General features: G+C 38.6%; 2 protein-coding genes across 2 annotated transcripts in view; one reads left to right on the forward strand and one right to left on the reverse strand.

Annotated features, from left to right (window-relative positions):
- LOC120115122 overlaps positions 1–21582 on the reverse strand; it is a 99203-nt gene that overhangs the window by 60043 nt on the left and 17578 nt on the right. The gene's annotated exons all lie outside the window — the stretch shown is intronic.
- LOC120115123 overlaps positions 1–21582 on the forward strand; it is a 65628-nt gene that overhangs the window by 21636 nt on the left and 22410 nt on the right. Inside the window, exons 3-4 of the mRNA XM_039135884.1 lie at positions 512–526; positions 12579–12585. The gene's annotated coding sequence lies outside the window, so the exon portion shown is untranslated. The remainder of the gene's footprint in view (positions 1–511; positions 527–12578; positions 12586–21582) is intronic.

Below are 21582 nucleotides of genomic sequence, written 5' to 3' on the forward strand. Positions count from 1 at the left end.
ACAATGTTTGGAAAGGTAACCTTTCATGTTTGAGCTAGTTCTAAGGTGAATGAACTGGAGCTGAGCTGGCCATAGGTGAGTTGTAGAATGGTGAACATTATGGCAGCTCCTTGTGAAAAGGTACATCTTGAGGTGGCAACTATTCGCGAAAAGATACTATTTCAAAAAATTTGACTTAGGACATATTTGAAGTGTCCTAAGTGGTGATGATGATGGTGCAGCTCCCCAGCTGAATTGAAGTCATCTTGTAGCTCAAATATTCAGCTCAATCCAGCTATGAGCTCACAGGTCTCCGGACAACTTTTCACCAATTATTCATTATGCTCTCCTAAACGTCCCCATGTTAGTTTCCTTGTTGTTGCTTTCTCCATTTAGCTCCAATATAGCTCCCAAGTTGTGGCCGAATGTACCTACACACATAACATAAAAGAATAAGTCAAGTATATGAACTATATTAATGTGTATAAGATAAAGATGTGTACTATAGTATATAATAATAACTTATGCCTCACATAGTAATGAATAAGTTATTATCATTATAGCTATAGATGTAATATATATATATGAATATAAATATGTTATAGCATATGAAATAGACATCATTATGTATAAAGATAGAAAGTTTCTTCCCTTGAAAGATTGGAATAGCAAAATTAAACATGATGTTGAATTAGATCACATCATCCTCCCCTTCTTTTAATCGATTTATCCTCAAATCGAAAGGCTTTCTTTTCGTAGTGTTCTTCCATCCAATAGATTCAACAAGTACCTTTATGAAAAGGTTCATGTCCTTTTAATGAATGCTTTGAAAGTCCATGATCTGAAAAGAAAGAAAACTTTCATAAGTAAAAAATTTGATTAAACATAATTAAAATTAAAATGTACTCCCTGTTAGATGAATGTTCAAAGTTCATGTCTGTTGAAGACATTTTCCTTGGCTTTTCTTTTCTCTTTTTGTTTGAAATTCTTTTTTCTTTTTTTCTGATTTTTTTTTTTGTTTTTGAACTCCTTTGTTTGTTGTAGGAGTCTTGCTTTCCTTTTTGAACTTCTTTTCTTTTTGCTTTTGTTGTTGCACGCCAATGACACTTTTGTTGTCAATTCAACTATGCTCTGAATACCGCTTGATGTAGGTTGAATCTACACTCTTTAATGAAAATGAATAGATAGCCTTATAGTTGTCCCGATCTAGTAATGATAAGTATTGATGTCCTTGAGTTATAAGTATGGCTGCAACAAAGATAACAAAGAGATGGAATTAATAATGGAATAAGAAATGGATAAACAAAAAATAAGTAATGAAATATGGATAGAAAAGAGATGGTTATGGAATTTTAACGAAGATGTTGGTGGCCTTGATGGAAGATGGTTGATGTTGAATGGAAGATGGTGGTGATGTTGTATCTCAAACACGCCAAAGAAGAAACTATGCTAGAAAACACAATCCTAACCTTCACAAACTTGCTTGAGGGGTGGTGTTGGTGTCTTCAACCCACTAGATATAAAATCTAGGAATTTAGGAATCAAGGTGAAGGAATGACGCCACAAGTATAAGAAATATACTTGCTTAATCGATAAAGTTCTCAAAGAACTTTGAAGAGAGATTTAACTCACAAAGGTTTGTTTATATTATGAAATGAGATGATTACAAATGATGGAAAGCCTCTCAATTTATAGGAAATAAGAGGGTTTGGCCGAATAGTCACATAAGGTTTCGGTTAGATACATGTCTCTAATGAAAGTACATAATGCTTAAAGGAAAGGAGAAGTCCCTTGCCTTGGTGATGGTTCGGCTACCTCTTCAAAGGGGTCATGATGTTTCGGCAAGGATGAAGATACATCTCCCTTGGCCGAATGGTAACATGCTTGTTCATCTTGGCGCCAAAGTTACCATGTGCAAGGCATGTGGATGGTGACCGAATATGCATGGTGCTTTGTCTCATGTCTCTTGGTGATTTAGGCCTCCAATGGATGTAATCTCTTCACCAACGTGCTCCTTGATAAAAGGGCATCTTCATGGGCAGCATCATTCATGAAATATCACAATGTTTGGAAAGGTAACCTTTCATGTTTGAGCTAGTTCTAAGGTGAATGAACTGGAGCTGAGCTGGCCATAGGTGAGTTGTAGAATGGTGAACATTATGGCAGCTCCTTGTGAAAAGTTACCTCTTGAGGTGACAACTATTCTCGAAAAGGTGCGATTTCACAAAATTTGACTTAGGACATATTTGAATTGTTCTAAGTGGTGATGATGATGGTGCAGCTCCCCAGCTGAATTGAAGTCATCTGGTAGCTCAAATCTTCAGATCAATCAAGCTATGAGCTCACGGGTCTCCGGACAACTTTTCACCAATTGTTCCTTATGCTCTCCTAAACGTCCCCATGTAAGTTTCCTTGATGTTGCTTTCTCCATTTAGCTCCAATATAGCTCCCAAGTTGTGGTCGAATGTACGTACACACATAACATAAAGAATAAGTTAAGTATATGAACTATATTAATGTGTATAAGATAAAGATGTGTACTATAGTATATAATAATAACTTATGCCTCACATAGTAATGAATAAGTTATTATCATTATAGCTATAGATGTAATATATGTAGATGAATATAACTATGTTATAGCATATGAAATAGACATAATTATGTATAAAGATAGAAAGTTTGTTCCCTTGAAAGGTTGGAATAGCAAAATTAAACATGATGTTGAATTGGATCACATCATGATTTAATCTTCAACAATATCCTACAACCCCAGATGGAACCATCAAATCCAATCAGATCTGGGCTACCTATATGAATCTTCTTTCCCTACCTCTTGTAGGGAGCAAGGGAACCATGGTGTCATGCCCGAGTGGAAAAGACCCCTTCCAGGATAGGTAAGCTCACAACTAAAGGTGCAGTCTTGACAGTTATTAGACATGATTTCATCGGAGGAGTTCTCCATGACTCCAATGGTACGTGGCTCACGGATTTATGCAGAAATAGCGGTATAAGCTCTGTCCTCCAGGCCGAGCTATGGGGCATTTACGAAGGTCTTCTTATTGCATGGAGAATAGGTATTCCTCATGGCATCATCCAAACTGATAGCGTCCAACCTGCTCAGTTACTCTCGGATACCAATTCTAAAAGTAGTCACCTCTCTCTTGTTCGAGCAATAGCCAACCTATTCTCTCATGCTTGGGTTTTCTGGCTTCAATGAATTCCGCGATTGGAGAATAAAGTTGCCGACAAGTTGGCCAAATACAGCTCTCCCTCCCCATTTCAACCTACTCCAGTTCGACTCTCCACTGATGGAGGTTGTAGATTTACTTTCTGCTGATGCTCAATCCCCTATCCAGGTCACTGATATGTAGTGTTAGCCTTATGTACTAGTCCCCGTTCATTTCAAAAAAATGTTCAACTATATTTTTTTAGAAAAATATGTACGACACATAGGTGTATATTATATTAGAATGTGAAAAATGCAATTTCCTAATTCCTATGTATTCCTATATTGGGAGGCTATGAGATTAGGTAATATTTTGGACTGAATTAGGTAGTACATAGGTATATATTATATTATACTAGATTAGGCAGTACATAGCTAATATTTTAGTTTAAATTAATAGTGCATAGTTTATGTGTTAATGCTACTCATATTATCTTAATTTATATAAATTTAAGGGTAAAGTATATAAAAGGTCTCTAAACTTTAAGGGGGCTTGCATTTTGGTCACCTAACTTTTGAAACTTACAGTACAGACATTGAACTTTTAGTTCATTTTTAGTAAGGTTCTTGTCGTTACCTCCCGTTAGTTTTTACTAACGTTAGGGGTGAGCATTCAAATGAGTCAAGTCGAGTCGAGTTGTTGACGAAACGGGTAAAGAAAACGAAAGAACACAAGAATTTTTAACGAGGTTCGGCAATGTGCTTACGTCCTCGGTGCCTAGGCGGCGTTAGAAGTTTTATTCAATTCAATGTCTCTTAGTTTTAGGTTACATCTCTATTTATAATAAAAAACCTGGTATATAATTACATAATTAACCTTGTACCGTACTGCGGGGCCGCAGCCCCCACAGCCCCAACCCACATAATCGTAACCCCCACTATGAGACTTTCCTTACAAATAAAAGATATCTTGCCATACCTAACAAATCTCCACCTTGGCGAATATCCTGCCCCTTGGAAACTTCAATGTGGTTGGGTTACCTTACTTCTTTAACAACTCGAAACATTCAATAAGTCCAAGCAATGCTTGAACTTGTCTGTCGTAACTGACTTGGTGAACATATCAGCAACATTCTCATCAGTATGTATCTTCTGAAACAAAACCTCTCCAGATGCAACCAACTCTCTGATCTTGTGGAACCTAACATCAATATGTTTAGTTCTAGCACGATACACCTGATTCTTAGCCAAGTGAATAGCACTTTGATTGTCACAAAGCAACTGAACTCCACCTTGCTGAACACCCAACTCCTTCACTAAACCAGTAAGCCATAAAGCTTCTTTTGCATCTTTAGCCGCTGCCATGTATTCAGCTTCAGTTGTAGATAATGCCACAACAGATTGAACAGTAGACTTCCAACAAATAGGCCCTCCACCAAGAGTAAACACATACCCTGTCGTAGATCTTCTATTATCCAAGTCACTTGCATAGTCTGAATCCACATATCCTACAACCAAATGATTATCTCGCTGACTACCAAAAATAATTCCATGTCCCACAATACCCTTTAAGTACCGAAAAATCCACTTGACTGCTTCCCAATGTTGCTTACCAGGTTTAGACATGTACTTACAAACTTGACTAACAGTATGAGCTAAATCAGGACGAGTACATACCATCACATACATCAAGCAACCAACAGCGTTAGAATACGGAACCTTCGCCATATCTTCAGCTTCCTTATCTGTCTTAGGGCACTGTTCCGATGAGAGCTTAAAGTGATTTGTCAATGGAGTGCTAACTGGTTTCGTGCTGCTCATCACAAACCTTTATAGCATTTTCTCAACATAACCCCGTTGAGATAGCCACAGTTTCCTTGAGTCTCTGTCCCTGCAAATTTTCATTCCAAGAATTTTCTTTGCAGCACCTAAATCTTTCATATCAAATTCCTGACTCAATAAAGTTTTCAAATCGATAACATCATCCATGTTCTTCGCAGCAATCAACATATCATCAACATATAATAACAGAAAAATAAAAGAACCATCATCAAGGCTCTTAACATAGACACAACAATCATACTCACATCGGTTGTAGCCAATCTTGATCATATAGGAGTCAAACCGTTTATACCACTGTCTCGGAGACTGTTTCAACCCGTACAAAGATTTCTTCAATCTACAAACTAAATGCTCGTTTCCAGGTTGAGTGAAACCTTCAGGCTGCCGCATGTAGATCTGCTCCTCTAAATCGCCATGCAAAAAAGCAGTTTTAACATCCATCTGCTCTAAATGCAAATCCCAACTAGCCACCAATGTAAGTACTACTCGGATTGAAGTGTGCCTGACCACAGGAGAAAAAATTTCATCATAATCAACTCCTTTCTGCTGTGAAAAACCCTTTGCTACCAAGCGAGCCTTGAACTTCTCCCTCTCTTTTTCTGTTACTGCTGGTTTCTTCTTATACACCCATTTGTAACCAATCGGCTTCTTACCCTCAAGAAGGTGAACCAACTCCCATGTACGATTGTGATGCAAAGACTCCATCTCCTCAACCATGGATGTCATCCACTTGTCATTGTCCTGACTAGTGACAGCATCATGAAAAGTAATCAGACAATCACTGCTAACAATAAGTGCAAAAGATACCAAGTCTTCAAAATCCAATTTGTTCGGAGGCTTTATATTCGTTCGTCTCACCCTGTCTCTGGCGAGTCTATAATCCTGCAAATCATCCATAGTGGAACCACCAGAAGTCGGTTGAGAAGTTTCTGGTTTCTCAACTGGAAACTGCTCGAAATCTACCACTGTCGTGTCTTTCTTCTGGTGCAACATGGACTGTTCATAAAAAATGACATCTCTACTGATCACAATTTTCTTCGCAACTGGATCCCAGAACTTGAATCCTTTGACACCTTTCTTGTAACCCAGAAAAATGCACTCCTTCGATTTTGCATCAAGTTTGGATCTCTCATCAGCAGGTACATGCACATAAGCAGGACAACCAAAAATCCGTAAGTGATCAAAACTAACATCATGACCAGTCCATACCTCTTCTGCAACTTTCCCAGCCAACGATGCCCTTGGCGATCTGTTGATAAGATAACACGCCATGTTAACAGCCTCAGCCCAGAAGTGTTTGGGAAGCCCCGCATTCAACCACAAACATCTAGCTCTTTCATTCAATGACCTGTTCATCCGTTTCGCAACACCATTCTGTTGTGGTGTCTTGCGCACTGTAAAATGCCTCTGAATCCCATACTCCTTACAGAAGTGTAGGAACTGTGAATCTGTGTACTCCATGCCATTTTCAGACCGCAAACACTTGATTTTTCATCCTGTTTGGTTTTCTACCTCAGCTTTCCACAGCTTGAACTTCTCAAAAACTTCAGATTTCTGTTTCAAAAAATACACCCAAACTTTCCGTGAAAAATCATCAAAAAAAGTAACATAATACCTAGATCCACCCAAAGACGATGTCGTGGAAGGCCCTAATACATCAGAATGCACATAATCAAGAATCCCTTGAGTTGTGTGCTTCGTAGTCTTGAAACGGACTTTAGTCTGTTTACCAAGAACACAATACTTGCAAAAATCGAGCTTACAGCTTTTGACACCATGCAACAAATTTCTTTTGTGTAATTCTGCCATACCACGTTCACTAAGATGAGCAAGACGCATATGCCACAGTTTTGTAGTATCATCACAGGACTCAACAGAATGAACTCCACCTGCAACGGTACTCCCTAACAATCTGTAAATATTCCCTGCAACCATCTTTCCTTTCATCGCAGTCAAAGCTCCTTTAACAATCCGAATGGTTTCCCTATCCTCATCAGCCTTAGGGATAAAACCATTCTTGTGCAAAGTGCCCAAAGAAATCAAATTATTCTTCAAATCTGGGATATGCCGAACACCACTCAACGTCCGAACATAGCCATCATACATCTTAATTCTGACATCACCAATACCAACAATATTGCAACATCGATCATCATCTAAATAAACAGAACCAGAATTAACCGACCTGTATGTCGAAAACCATTCCCTATTTGGCGTGATGTGATAAGAACATCCAGAATCAAGAATCCAAACATCCGTCAATTGATTCTTTGAAATAAAGAGCATATCACCCTCACTGCAATCAGAATTATCATCCTCGACCACGTTCACAGACTTGGATGAGTCATCACGCTTCTCATCAGTCTACTTTTTCAACTTCGGACAGTCTCGCTTCATATGTCCCGCCTCCTTGCACTTGTAACAGTGAATCGTCTTCTTATACCTGGATTTGGATATGAAATTCCGCTTCCCAGACCCTGTCTTCTCTGGTTTCCATCCACGATCTCGATTACCCTTGACATATAAGCTATCGGCTTGAGAGCTTTCCCCTACATTCTGCTTCTGCTGGTTGTGGGCCAACAAGGCTGCAGTAATCTCCTCAACGTTGATAGTCTCTTTCCCATATGTAAGAGTAGTCACCATGTGTTCGTAAGAGGGAGGCAACGAACACAACAGAATCATCGCTCTGTCTTCATCCTCAATTATCACATCAAGCCGAGCCAGATCAGAAACGATTTGATTGAAGACATTCACGTGTTGCACCAAATCATGATCGTCCTGTATCTTCAGCCCATACAGCCACTGCTTTAGATACAGTTTTGTCGTTAAGGATTTGGACATAAACTGACTTTCCAACTTCCTCTAAATTTCGTCTGGAGACGACAGATGCATGACGTGATACATGACCTCGTCTGCCAAGCATAATCGTATGGTTCCTGCCACTCGCTGTTGTAATTCTTCCCAATCTTCCTCATCCATCGACGCCGACTTTGTAGGTCACAAAGCCTTCAGGATCCCTTGCTAAGCCAACAGATCCTTCACCCTCGTTTTCCATAATCCGAAGTTACCCTGACCATCGAATTTCACAACTTTGAATTTTACTCCTGACATCTGATACCAATTGTTGACGAAACGGGTAAAGAAAACGAAAGAACACAAGAATTTTTAACGAGGTTCGGCAATGTGCTTACGTCCTCGGTGCCTAGACGGCGCTAGAAGTTTTATTCAATTCAATGTCTCATAGGTTTAGGTTACATCTCTATTTATAATAAAAAACCTGGTACATAATTACATAATTAACCATGTACCGTACTGCGGGGCCGTAGCCCCCACAGCCCCAACCCACATAATCGTAACCCCCACTATGAGACTTTCCTTACAAATAAAAGATATCTTGCCATACCTAACACGAGTCGAGTCAAAAAATTTCAAATTATTCAAGTTGATGAGTCATATTTTACAACTAGAACTTAACTTGAAATTTTCTCGAGTCTAGTCGAGTTTAAGAAATCGAGTCGAGTTATTCGAATCAAGTTATTTGAGTTTCTATACTAATTTTATTATAATTATTTATAGTATTATGGCAAGAATTTGTTTCAATTTTCGACTTTCTCTAACCATATAAGATAGATATATATATTATTCTTTTCACATTATAATGTTATTTAATATATAAATACAATCTAAAATTATAAAATATATTCATAATATTATATTTCAAAGAAATTATTTTGGGGGTAAAATATTAATGAGAGTATAAAGGAGTCAAATAATTGATGGAAATAAAGAATTTGCAAACAATTGTAGTCAAAAGACCAATATGAGAAAAATTCAAAGTTAAGGGACTAAATAAAAAGAGAGAGAATGCATTTTTAGTAAAAAAGTATAAATTAAAGTTAATAGGTATTCTATTGTGGTATATGAGCATGTGGTTCAAATTTGGTAAAAAAAGAACTTTAAATAAAGGACTAAATGAATAAATAAGGAAATTATGAAAAATGTTGAACTAAATTGAAAATAGAAAATTTATTATCAAAAAAGAGGAATTGAAAGTATATATGTATTCTACGATGTTTTAGGAGCTTCTTGTTCAAATTTCATAAAAATGGACTTAAAATGAAAAAAGAATTGAAAAAAATAATGAAATTAGGGAGTATATTGTAAAACAATCAAAATACTTAGTCAAATTTTCATTTTTTTTGAGTAACTCAAAATTTCCAAATTTTAACTCGACTCAAATTTGAAAACCAAATTGATAATTCGAGTTGACTCAATAACTCGAAATTGAAAAAATATCAATTTTTCGAGTCAAGTTGAGTTTTGCTCACCCTTAAATGACGTGACACTTAACTTCTGTTAACCCCTTCTTCTTCTTATTCTTCTTCTTTTTCTCTCTCACACATAAAATAACTTCCATTCAACCCATCTCCGATCAGCGGTGGCTCACTATAACACCCACATACCAAAGCGGGTGACTCAACCGATCTGAGGTGTCACATTAGGGCCACCGGAGCGACCCACAGTAAAAATCCAGTGAAAATTTAAAATTTATGTTAAAACATATAAAATCATAAAATAATTTATAAATAAAATACCAGTTCATAAAACCATTCATTTATGACAAACATAATTAAAATCATTCAAGTTCATACTCATTATAAAAATCAAATGTGACAAACATGCACCCTAATTACACTTGTATCGTACTCTTCATCCCAAGCCAAAGGAACTCCCATTATAGATGTCGATAGTTGCACCGGATCAATTCTTTTAACCTAAAATGGAGAGTAAAAAAGTGAGCTTTGGGAAGCTCAGTAATACAGAACTACCAAGTGATGCTGAAGGATATGCAGATAATAGGCAAACATAAAAATTTCCTTATCGATTCAGACGTCTATAGGTTTTCGGGGTGAGCTAAGGTTCCACTGATATTTCTTCGGGTAAAAGACATGCTTTTATTTCAGAGGAAACATTCAAAGGACCAAGTTTTCAGGAGATTGGAATAGGATGTCTAGTTTGTTCCAACAAAATAGAGTATAATATATAGATCCTTTAAAAATGATAGTGGTTTAAAACATATTTTAAAATAATAGTACTGCCCTCCAACTGAACACCTTTATACAGTTTCCCCATAACTTCATCCATAAGGACTTGCCATAAGCACACAGCAAAGGAGCCACCCTAAGGGAATACCTTGGGGTCTATGGGCCTATCTAAGGGTCTTTTCATGTCCGTAAGGAATTACAAGCTTGATCAGAGCTGAACCTCCATACTCTAGAATCCTACCTATACAGTATCCAGTAGAAATCATATGTAACATTAAAAAGTAATATCATGATCGTGATCCAGTAAAATCTCGTAAGAGTGACAATAGAATAAACCATATAACTACCCTCCATACGTACACCATATACAATCTCATGATTTACCCAAGAAAGTGCCTTGGGGCCTAAGAGCCTACCCAATAAAGTTTCTCGGGGCCTTAGAGCCTACCCAATGGTCACCTTAGGTCTGTAAGGAATTACCAGTTTGATCAGAGTTGAACCTCCATACTCTAGCCTACCCAGATAATGTCCCAAAAAAATAGTTCAAGTAGTAACCAGTAGCTCCCATGATCCATGAATCAGGAACGATTATATTTTCCAGTGAAAACGGTAATCAGAGAACAAATACCATGTAGTCATGGTTCATAAGCCAGTAAATCAGTAAATCATAAATTTTGGTGAAACATATTTCAAAACAGATAAAACAATCATGTAGTACATAGGGAACACACTAGAGGATTCAATTATTTTCGAGAGGTACTTAGAATTTATCAAGTGGGAACCAGGAAACTTCTATAATTTAATAGGATTTCAGAATCAAGATTCTTATAAAAAGGGGCTTGATATCTAACAGAGTCATTAGTCATTTATGAAGTGATCTATCAAGATCATATAGTATTCAAATATTTTTCGGAGGCACTAAGCAATCATGAAGGTACTCAGAATCTTTTGCATCAGAGTTTGATAACTCCGTAAAAAGACTCAATTTCTAATCTTTTCACTTAAGTTATTGCTCGTCTAAACAAAGTACGCACATCATTTTAGTTGCATTTAGTTGCAAATAGGTTATGTTAGCTTGTGCTGGATAAGTTTTGCTTCGGCAAGATTTATTTGGTTTAACTGATATTGCTGAGGAGAAAGAGTTGTGTGGATTGTGTTTGTGCATGAAACTTACAGAGGAAGAACATTTTATTCGTGACAACGTAATTTGTAAGGGACAATGGAACAGATAAGAACGTGAGGAGCAGATTTATCTCGCCGAGGCAAGGTTTATCTAAGGAGTCTGAAGCGGGTATGACGAAACCGCCTATGTCACACGCCAGCTGGATGACCTACTTCACGTGCAAGCAAGCCTCAATTATTCTGAAAGTCGTCTTTCCTTTTTAAAGCTGGGCAGATAACAACGGTTATTTAAGGAATCTCCAAATTATGCAAAGCCCTAGGAGATTCTTCCCTATAAATAACCAGCCGTAGCCGCCAAAAAAAGGAGGCAAGGAAGAAGAGAAAAGAGCTTTACTTAAGGTGTGAGCAAGCAACTGCAGTGCTTTCCCACCGTTTACCAACCAACCTTCCTTGGTGTCCTCCATAGCCAGGCTATAGTAGAGCGGTGATCAGGTCTCGAGAAAGGCTGATCACTAAGGCAGGCGCGGTACTGATCAGAATTGTCGTGATAGAGCCCCCGATTTTGGGAGTCGTTCTTCCTTTGTTCTTAATCTCTTTATATATTTGGGGTTGTATTAAACGATGATACTTGAATGAATTTTTGATAGCACCATGACTGTCTTACTTGGTGTTAAACTTTGTTTTGCCTAAACAATTATTTCCTGAGTTATGAATGATGAATTATGTTTTTGCTCATGACTGTTTTGTTCATTGTTTGAATAATTTTCCTTGACATTGTAAGAGCATCGAGAGATCACCTGGGGTTTTGGGAAAACATGTCTTGGCAATGTAAAAGCATCGAGAGATCGCCTTTTGTCTATATAGTGATTCTTAGATTCGAGAGAATTAAGATAGATCTACATGAACAATAGAATGAATCCGGGATGGTGAAGTTCTAACTTGTCTACCTTAGAGATAAGGAGTGGGTTTCAATTGACTAAAAAGGATAGACGCTAGAGTAGGATAGACAACGCCTATAGTTCACGCTGAGAGGAATTGCTACGATAATAGTCTGACAAACCAAGGGTTGTAGTTAACGCTGAGGAGTATTGTCATAGCAACCGTCTAAGAATACCTAGTAATCCTGTAGGGCAGCTTAAGCAAGTCATAATAATTCATTCTAGACTTAGAGTAATTGTTGTCAATACAAAAGTTTAGCATAAGTGCTCTGTGATAAGTCTGAATATGTGAGGTTGTTTGCATTATATTTAAATCAACACTGGTCTTTGTTTTATTTTATTTCAGCATTCTGCATATTTATTTTTCCTCAACCAAACTTTTCTGCAATCATTATATCACTTTCTTGTTTTATTAATATTAGTTTTTAAGTTGACAATCTAGTAGGAATTAATTCGTGACAGCTAGTTCTAGTTGTGGTAAAGATAAATTTCTCGAGCAATCCTTGAAGAGACAATAACTCACTTACCTTATATTACTTGATTCGATTGTGTATACTTGCACAGAATTGCTTTCCTTAGCATATATATATTTACAAGCGATCAAGTTTTTGGTGCCGTTGCCGGGGATTGGTAGCTGACGAAATTTTTATTCGCCATAACAAGTTTTTTTGTTGTCACCTTATATTTTTATAGTCTAACGTAGTTTACTATTTTCTTTTGTAGGTTTTTATTATTGCATGACCTTGAGATCTTCTGGTAAACCTTTGGAACCATTCGACCCTGAAGTTGAGCAATCGTTTAGACAAAGGTTACATGCCCAAAGAACCAGAGAACATTTAAACCAACTTAAAATGCAAGACATCATGGGAGACCTAGGAGATCCTGATGCATCAATTAATCTTCAAGTTGCAATACCAAGAGCGATACGAGATCATTTGAACCCAATTCTCGATGACCTCAATCTAGGCATAGTGGCACCTGAAATACAAGCAACTCATTTCGAACTTAAACCGATGATGTTTAATATGTTAAACTCTATTGGCCAATTCGGTGGTTCACCCAATGAGGAAACTAGACATCATATTCGTGCTTTCCTTGAAGTATGCGATTCATTTCGACAACAAGGAGTACATGAAGATGTGCTTAAACTAAACCTTTCCCTTACTCCCTACGCGATAGAGTAAGAGTCTAGCTCAGCGGAGTTCCTTCCGGCTCAATGGAGTCATGGGCAGACTTGTGCAAGAGTTTCTTACTTCGATATAATCCGTCCAATATGAATACACAGCTTCGCAATGACATTGCAAGTTTTCGCCAAGGACATGATGAATCAATGTACGAATGTTGGGATAGGTACAAAAGTATACTTCACAAATGTGTCAACCATGGATTTTATGACTGGACGCAAGTGGTGATGTTTTACAATAGAGTTAATGTGTCAACTCGAATGATGTTAGATACCTCAGCAAATGGCACCTTACTGGACAAATCTCCCGAGGAAGCCTTTGACATCCTCGACAGGATAGCAAATAATGATTATCAATTCCCAAATACAAGATTGGGAACATGCAGAAAAATATCTGGAGCATATGAATTAGAGGGTAAGGATTCGGTAGCTGCCCAACTTTCTAACATAACTAATATGTTAAAAAATTTGCAACGTCCTAATGAGGTAAGAGAAGTCAAGCTAACCAATAACATATTGCATATTTTGTCACGGAAACCATCATGAGAGTGAATGTTTGGAAAACCATGAGTCAACCAATTTTGTGGGCAACTATAATCGGAGCAATAATAACCCCTATTCAAACACGTACAATCCTGGTTGGAGACATCACCCAAATTTTTCATGGAGTAATCAAGGGAACATCAACAATCAAGCAGCAAATTACAGGCCACAACAAAATAATTCTGACCATCAACACTTTCAGAATCAACATCAGCAGCAGCCCTGGCAAAATAATAAAGGTATAACTTCTTCCTCTAATACTAATTCCTTGGAGTTATCATTACAGGAATTTATGGCCTCGACGAAAGATTTCATGGCCTCCACAAAAACCTTGATGCACGAACATTCTGTAATAATTAAAAATCAAGGAAATTTGTTACAAAGCCAATCAACACTTTTGCAAAGCCATAGTTCATCTCTAAGAGCATTAGAGAATCAAGTGAAACAAATTGATACGACATTACATTCTCACCCACAAGGAAATCTCCCAAGTGATAAAGAGATCACTAAACATCATGGGAAGGAGCAATGCAGTGTACTTACACTAAGGAGTGGAAAACAGGTCAACCAAAATGACAAGTTTTAGGGAGAACACCTAAACAGTCCTCGCCATGGCATAACACAACCAGAGGATCGAGCTGAAAATGATGAACAAGATGAAATGCCTAAAGAGAATGAAAGGAATGAAGGCTCATAAAAACATCGTTCAAACAATGAGAAATTCATGGCCAAGGCCAAAGATTTCTCAGCACTAACAACAGATGATATGAGACCTCCACCACCGTTCCCTCAACGATTGAAGAAGCATAATGATGACATCCAGTTCAAAAAAATGCCTTCCTATGCCAAGTTTCTTAAGGACATCTTTACAAAGAAAATGAAGGTAGAACATGTTGCCACGATAATAGAAATCTTTTCGGGAGTAAGCAAACTCCCACCAAAACAAAAAGACCCTGGCAGTTTTATAATACCATGTTCAATTGGTAATGACTTTGTAGGACGAGCTCTCATTGATTTGGGATCAAGTGTAAACTTGATACCAAAGTCTATATTTATTAAACTAGAAGGGTATCACGTCTGTCTAACCTCATTCATCCTACAGCTAGCCGATCGGTCTTATGTGCGGCCCGAGGGCATAATAGAATACATTATAGTAAAGGTGGAAAAATTCGTATTTCCAGTTGAATTTCTTAGCCGATCGGTCTTCGATTGCGAAGCCGATGAAAACGCACCGATCATTCTAGGACAACCCTTCTTAGCCACTGGGAGAATCCGAATATATTATGAAAAGAGAGAGTTCACAATGCGAGTAGGAGAACAAAGCGTTACCATCAATGTATTCAACTCCATAAAATATGTGGACGACTCAGAGGAATGCCAATGCATTAGAGAAGTAGAGGAAAAAACAATCCTTGGACGCTATGAATCTCTAAGGCTTGACGAATACAGCGCTTTGTACCATGACCCTACAACCGAGATACACAAACAAGACAATTTTGGCCCAGGCAAATTATTTTCAGAAGACGATACTGAGAATTATGGCCCTGACAACAGAAATCTGAATAATGAGTGCCCTGAAAATGACACCAATACAGGATACGGAGAAAATACAAAGGATCAACCGAGGCTTCTTCATAATAAATCAGGTATAAAATTCGAACCCTTACATTATGATGAAGTTAACTCTCCAGAGTCATCTTTACAACATGCACCAAAATTGGAGCTTAAAACTTTGCCATCACATTTGAAGTATGCATACCTAGGAATTGACGAAACTTTACATGTAATAATCTCTGCCAATCTAACCTCTGAACAGGAGAATAGTTTGTTGAATGTTTTTTCTCAACACAAAAAGGCTTTCGGATGGACAATGGCAGACTTGAAGGGAATCAATCCGACCATATGCATGTACAAAATCAACCTAGAAGATAGCCATAGCACTTCAGTGAAACCCCAAAAAAGTCTCAACCCAATCATGAAGAAGGTAGTCATGAAGGAAATTATAAAATGGTTGGATGCGGGAGTGATTTATCCTATATCTGATAATTCATGGGTCAGCCCGGTGCAATGTGTACCAAAGAAGAGTGGTGTGACCGTGGTTAAAAGCGAACATGATGAACTCCTCACCACGAGAATAGTCACGGGCTGGTGCATATGCATGGATTACAGGAAGCTTAATAAAGCCACAAAGAAAGATCATTTTCCCCTCCCTTTTATCGACCAAATGTTTGATAGATTAGCGAGAAAAGCATTTTATTGCTTCCTCGATGGATACTCCGGATATAATCAAATAGACATAGCACCAGAGGATCAAGATAAAACTACTTTCACATGCCCATATGGTACCTATGCATTTAGATGAATGACGTTTGGGTTGTGTGATGATTTTGACCGATGTCTCGGCAATCTATCTAAGGTACTGAAATGATGTGAAGAAACCAACCTAGTACTGAATTGGGAGAAATGTCATTTTATGGTGACCGAGGGAATAGTGTTGGGTCACAAAATTTCATGCAGAGGCATTGAAGTCGATAAAGCCAAGGTGGACGTAATTGCAAATCTTCCCCCGCCCACCAACGTGAGAGGTGTACGCAGTTTCCTTGGACATACAAGCTTCTACAAGCGGTTCATAAAAGATTTTTCTCAAATCTCTAAACCCTTGTGTTTTTTGCTTCAACAAAATCATTCATTTGAATTTACTAATGATTGTTTGAATGCCTTTACAGATTTGAAGAATAAACTTTCGGCAGCACCAATCGTTATCCCATCAGACTGGAACGAACCTTTTGAGCTCATGTGTGATGCTAGTGATTATGCAATCGGAGTGGTCCTAGGGCAACGAAAAAGTAAAATCTTTCATGTTATCTACTATGCAAGCTGTACTCTTAATGATGCACAAGTAAACTATACCACCACTGAAAAAGAACTCTTAGCAATAATATTTGCATTCGATAAGTTTAGGTCATATCTAATGGGCACTAAGGTAATTGTGCATACAAATCATTATGCCATTAAATATTTGATCAATAAAAAAGATGCAAAGCCTAGGCTAATTCAATGGATATTATTACTACAAGAGTTCAATTTAGAGATCAAGGATAGAAAGGGTACAGAAAATCAAGTGGCAGACCATTTGTCTAGGCTAGATAACAAATCTGATTGTCCTGACATAACAGAAATTCAAAAGGATTTCCCTGATGAGAAAATATTATTTGTCACGGTTGCGCCGTGGTATGCTGACATAGTTAACTTTCTTGTTAGTGGTATTGTTCCTCCAGATTTATCTAGCCAGGGCCGAAAGAAGTTTCGACATGATGTGCAAAATTACTTCTGGGATGAACCGTTTCTATTCAAGCAATGTGGAGACCAAATAATCCGAAGATGCATTCCAGGAGAAGAGCAAAAAGATATTATACACCATTGTCACTCGTCACCATATGGAGGACATTTCTGTGGAATAAGAACAACGGCGAAAGTGCTTCAGTCTGGATTCTATTGGCCAACCTTGTTCAAAGATGCGCATGAATTCTATAAGTCATGTGATAGATGCCAACGAACAAGAAACATATCAAAACGGCATGAGATGCCGTGGAAAAATATTCTGGAGATTAAACTTTTCGACGTATGGGGAATAGACTTTATGAGACCTTTTCCCACATCATTTGGAGATTTGTACATTCTCTTGATAATAGACTATGTATCCAAATGGGTTGAAGCCATCGCAACACCTAAAAATGATTCCAAGACAATGTTAACATTTTTGCACAAAAATATATTCACACGCTTTGGAACACCACGAGCTATCATTAGCGATGAGGGCACACATTTTGACAACAAATTGATTGCCAAGGCACTGAAACGATATGGAGTGAGACATAAGATCGCTATAGCGTATCACCCTAAGACTAATGGACAAGCTGAAGTGTCTAACCATGAAATTAAACAGATCCTTGAGAAACTGGTCAACCTAAGTCGGAATGACTGGTCGCCGAAGCTAGATGAAGCACTATGGGCCTATCGCACTGCATTCAAGACACCGCTGGGAATGTCCCCGTTCAAATTGGTCTACGAAAAATAATGTCATATGCCTGTTGAACTTGAACATAAAGCCTACTGGGCCATCAAAAATTTAAACATTGATGCTCAGCTTGCTGGAGAAAGAAGACTCTTGGAACTGAACGAGATGGATGAATTCAGAAGACAAGCATACGAAAATGCCTGCCTATACAAGGAGAAAACAAAACGATGGAATGACAGAAAAATATTGCTGAGGTAATTTTATTCTAGACAACAAGTACTTCTCTACAATTCACGTCTTAAGTTATTCCCAAGCAAACTAAAATCACGATGGTCAGGACCGTTCATCGTGCATCGAGCATCGAGTCCATAACAGTGGGGCAATAGAAATCCAAAACCAAGATGATGGTTCCATCTTCAAGGTGAATGGGCAGAGGCTAAAGCAGTACAAAGGATCCCCAGTCATGCGCGACAAACCGGCATCGATGGCACATGATGCCCAAGAGTTTGCCTTACTTACTTGAACAAAAAATCGTTGTCTAGGCGACGAAAATTTGAATTTTGTACATAAATAAATTAAGTTATTTTCTGTTTTCATTATCATTTTTATTTTATTTCTTTATTTATTGTAGGCATGCAGAGTACACGTGGCAGCATGGGGAGATAGAGCATGCATGAAAAGAAAGGAAACCCTAGGGTAGAAGGTTTAGGCAGCAGAATTAAAGAGGGAAAACAATCTTTTCCCCCACTTTACGTCCAATCATATATTTTTCATTCAATGCAAAATCTTTTCCCCTCGTACAAAGACTAATTTACCCCGAAACTACCCATTACTTTCTAGAAAAAAACCGCCAACTCCTTCTTCTTCTTCATCGTGCCTCACTCTCTATCTACCAAGCAAAAAACTTTTTCTTTCTCTCAACAAAATCTTCCCCATCACTGCCACTGATTTCACCACACCAACCAAGTACCATGGCCAGATCAAGGAAAACCCCAGCCCCAACACCGAGCTTTGAGTGTTTACAAACAGTCGAAGCACGCTTCAAAATTCTCGAAAAACGATAAGTGTATTTGGAATATGGATTCGTCTTTCCAGCCGAGGATGAAGAGTCGTTTGGACCGGAGGTAATGGACGTGATAAAGAAGCACAACTGGGAGAAGTTCGCTCACCATCCCAAAGCCATAGCACCAGCGATGGTAAGGGAGTTCTACGCCCATCTCGAAGACCCGTCCAACCACACGGTGTACGTCCGAGGGAAGCCCCTTCGATTTTCCCCTTCAACACTTAACAGATACTTCAAGTTGGGGAAATTAGAGAAGCAACATAAGAAATTTGTGGCTGAGGTAGACCAGAAAACATACAGCAGAGTTCTTGAAGATCTATGCTTCGCGTGGGCCAAGTTCAAAGGGAATGCCCCAACGAGGAAGAGAGTCGATCACCGAGCCCTTAAACCGATCGTGAAGTTGTGAAACCATTTTCTCAAGGGCAAGCTTATGTCAACTTCTCACAACACAACTGTTCTCGTGAAAAGATTGATGCTCTTGCACTCGATAATATACGGGAGGAAGATCGATGTTGGAGAACGCATCTTCGAGCAAATCCACGAATGCGCCAAAAGAACCCAGGGCAGTCTATTGTTTACCAACTTGATAACCGCGCTGTGCAGAAAAAAGAAGGTCCCCGAGAAGGCCTTTGAGGATTTTATTAAATCCAAGGAGGGTATCACCAAGAAGAAGGTACCCGAGCTGATGAGTTTTGATGACAACGCCCCGCATGAAGGTTTGGAACAGGGGGAAAATCTGTTGCCGCGTCCAGAATGGCCGCAGTGGTTACGCACACATTAGAAATGCGTGAGAAAATAGGGTGCCTAGAGGATCACATAGAGATCTATTTCGAGTATGTCAAGGCAAGGGACGCGCAGCTCAATGCCTTCTTCAAGGAGTTGCTCCCAAACACAACCGCCAATCTGCCACCCTTCTCCAGTATCATCCTCAAATACAATGTTGGCGGCATCACATTCCACACCTCGACATCGAATATCCCTCCAGAGGTTCCCCCAGAAGTACCCACAAACGTGCCACCGCTGGCAACCCATGTCTCTCCCGTACCAGAGGAAGGCCAAGGCGACACAGAAGAGTTCCTCAATTCCTCATCTTTCTCAACCTCCGAGAGCAATCAAGATACCCCCACCCAACTTCTTCTCTGATGAAGATTTCACTCCAGCCCCGAAATAACACTAGCGTGGTCCTATTCAGACCCCTGTCAGTCAAGCAACGCCAGTCCCGGAAGCAGCTTAAAGTCTAGCACCAGTTCCTGCATAACCGACTCCAACTGCCGAGCAACCAACTCCAGAATGAGCCTCGACCAGCAAGAAACGCATCAAGCGAATGTCAGGTCGTATCCTTCAACTGTTACCCTCTACGATAGCAGCAGTAGACTAGGATTCAGAGAGTCCTTCCTCTCCCAAACGACGCCGAACGAGGGCATCCAGTCAAGCCACCACACCACAGTAAGTTTACAGTTTAGTTTATTTTTTTATTTTTTTTGCATTCGCGTATAGTATCATATAGTTTTAGTTCTCATGCGTTGAGGATAATGCATCCTTCAAGTTTGGGGGAGATATTGTACCATATTTTTCCATACTTTGTTAAAAAGCAATTGATGATAATTAGTTGAAAATTTTAGTTGTCATGACATAAGCATGTTAAGATTATTGTTAGGAATGAATTAGGGATGCCCAATGATGAATACATAATTTGATTGCCTAGGCCAGAATTATTTTAAGACTGTCTAAAGAAGAGAACCAACCTTGGGCCTGATTCTTTGAAATTTACAGACACGATTGTAGGCTGTCCCTGCTTAATATAATCTGTACAATTTTTAGGAAAGAACTTTCTGCTTGCCAAGACTTCAAAAATAATTGATGCCTTGACAATCCAGAAGTGCTTACTTTAAGTTTTCTAATTACCTTTATGCATAAACTGGTTATAATCACACACACACAATAGCAAGGAATCCTGACTAGGGAAGGGACTTGACTGATATAACTGTCGAACATGTTGAGGCCAAATATTTTTGCTAAGGGCTGAAATCTCAAACCATATGATTTTCTTAACACTGTTTTTCCATGATAATTTTAATTTTCTTCTTGTTATTATACATTGCTTGAGGACAAGCAATAGCTTAAGTTTGGGGGTGTGATAACTCCGTAAAAAGACTCAATTTCTAGTCTTTTCACTTAAGTTATTTCTCGTCTAAACAAAGTATGCACAACATTTTAGTTGCATTCAGTTGCATATAGGTTATGTTAGCTTGTGGTGGATAAGTTTTGCTTCGGTGAGATTTATTTGGTTTAACTGATGCTGCTGAGGAGAAAGGGTTATGTGGATTGTGTTTGTGCATGAAACTTACAGAGGAAGAACATTTCAGACGTGACAACGTAATTTGTAAAGGCCAATGGAACAGATAAGAACGTGAGGAGCAGATTTATCTCGCCGAGACAAGGGTTTATCTAAGGAGTCTGAAGCGGGTATGACGAAACTGTCTATGTCACACGCCAGCTGGATGACCTACTTCACGTGCAAGCAAGCCTTAAATATTCTGACAACCGTCAGCCTCCTTTCCTTTTTAAAGCCTGGGCAGATAACAATGGTTATTTAAGAAATCTCCAAATTATACAAAGCCCTAGGAGATTCTTCCCTATAAATAACCAGTCGTAGCCGCCAAAAAAAGGAGGCAAGGAA

Source organism: Hibiscus syriacus, unplaced genomic scaffold, assembly GCF_006381635.1.
Source record: "Hibiscus syriacus cultivar Baekdansim isolate YM2019G1 unplaced genomic scaffold, ASM638163v2 tig00110258_pilon, whole genome shotgun sequence".
NCBI lineage: Eukaryota > Viridiplantae > Streptophyta > Magnoliopsida > Malvales > Malvaceae > Hibiscus > Hibiscus syriacus.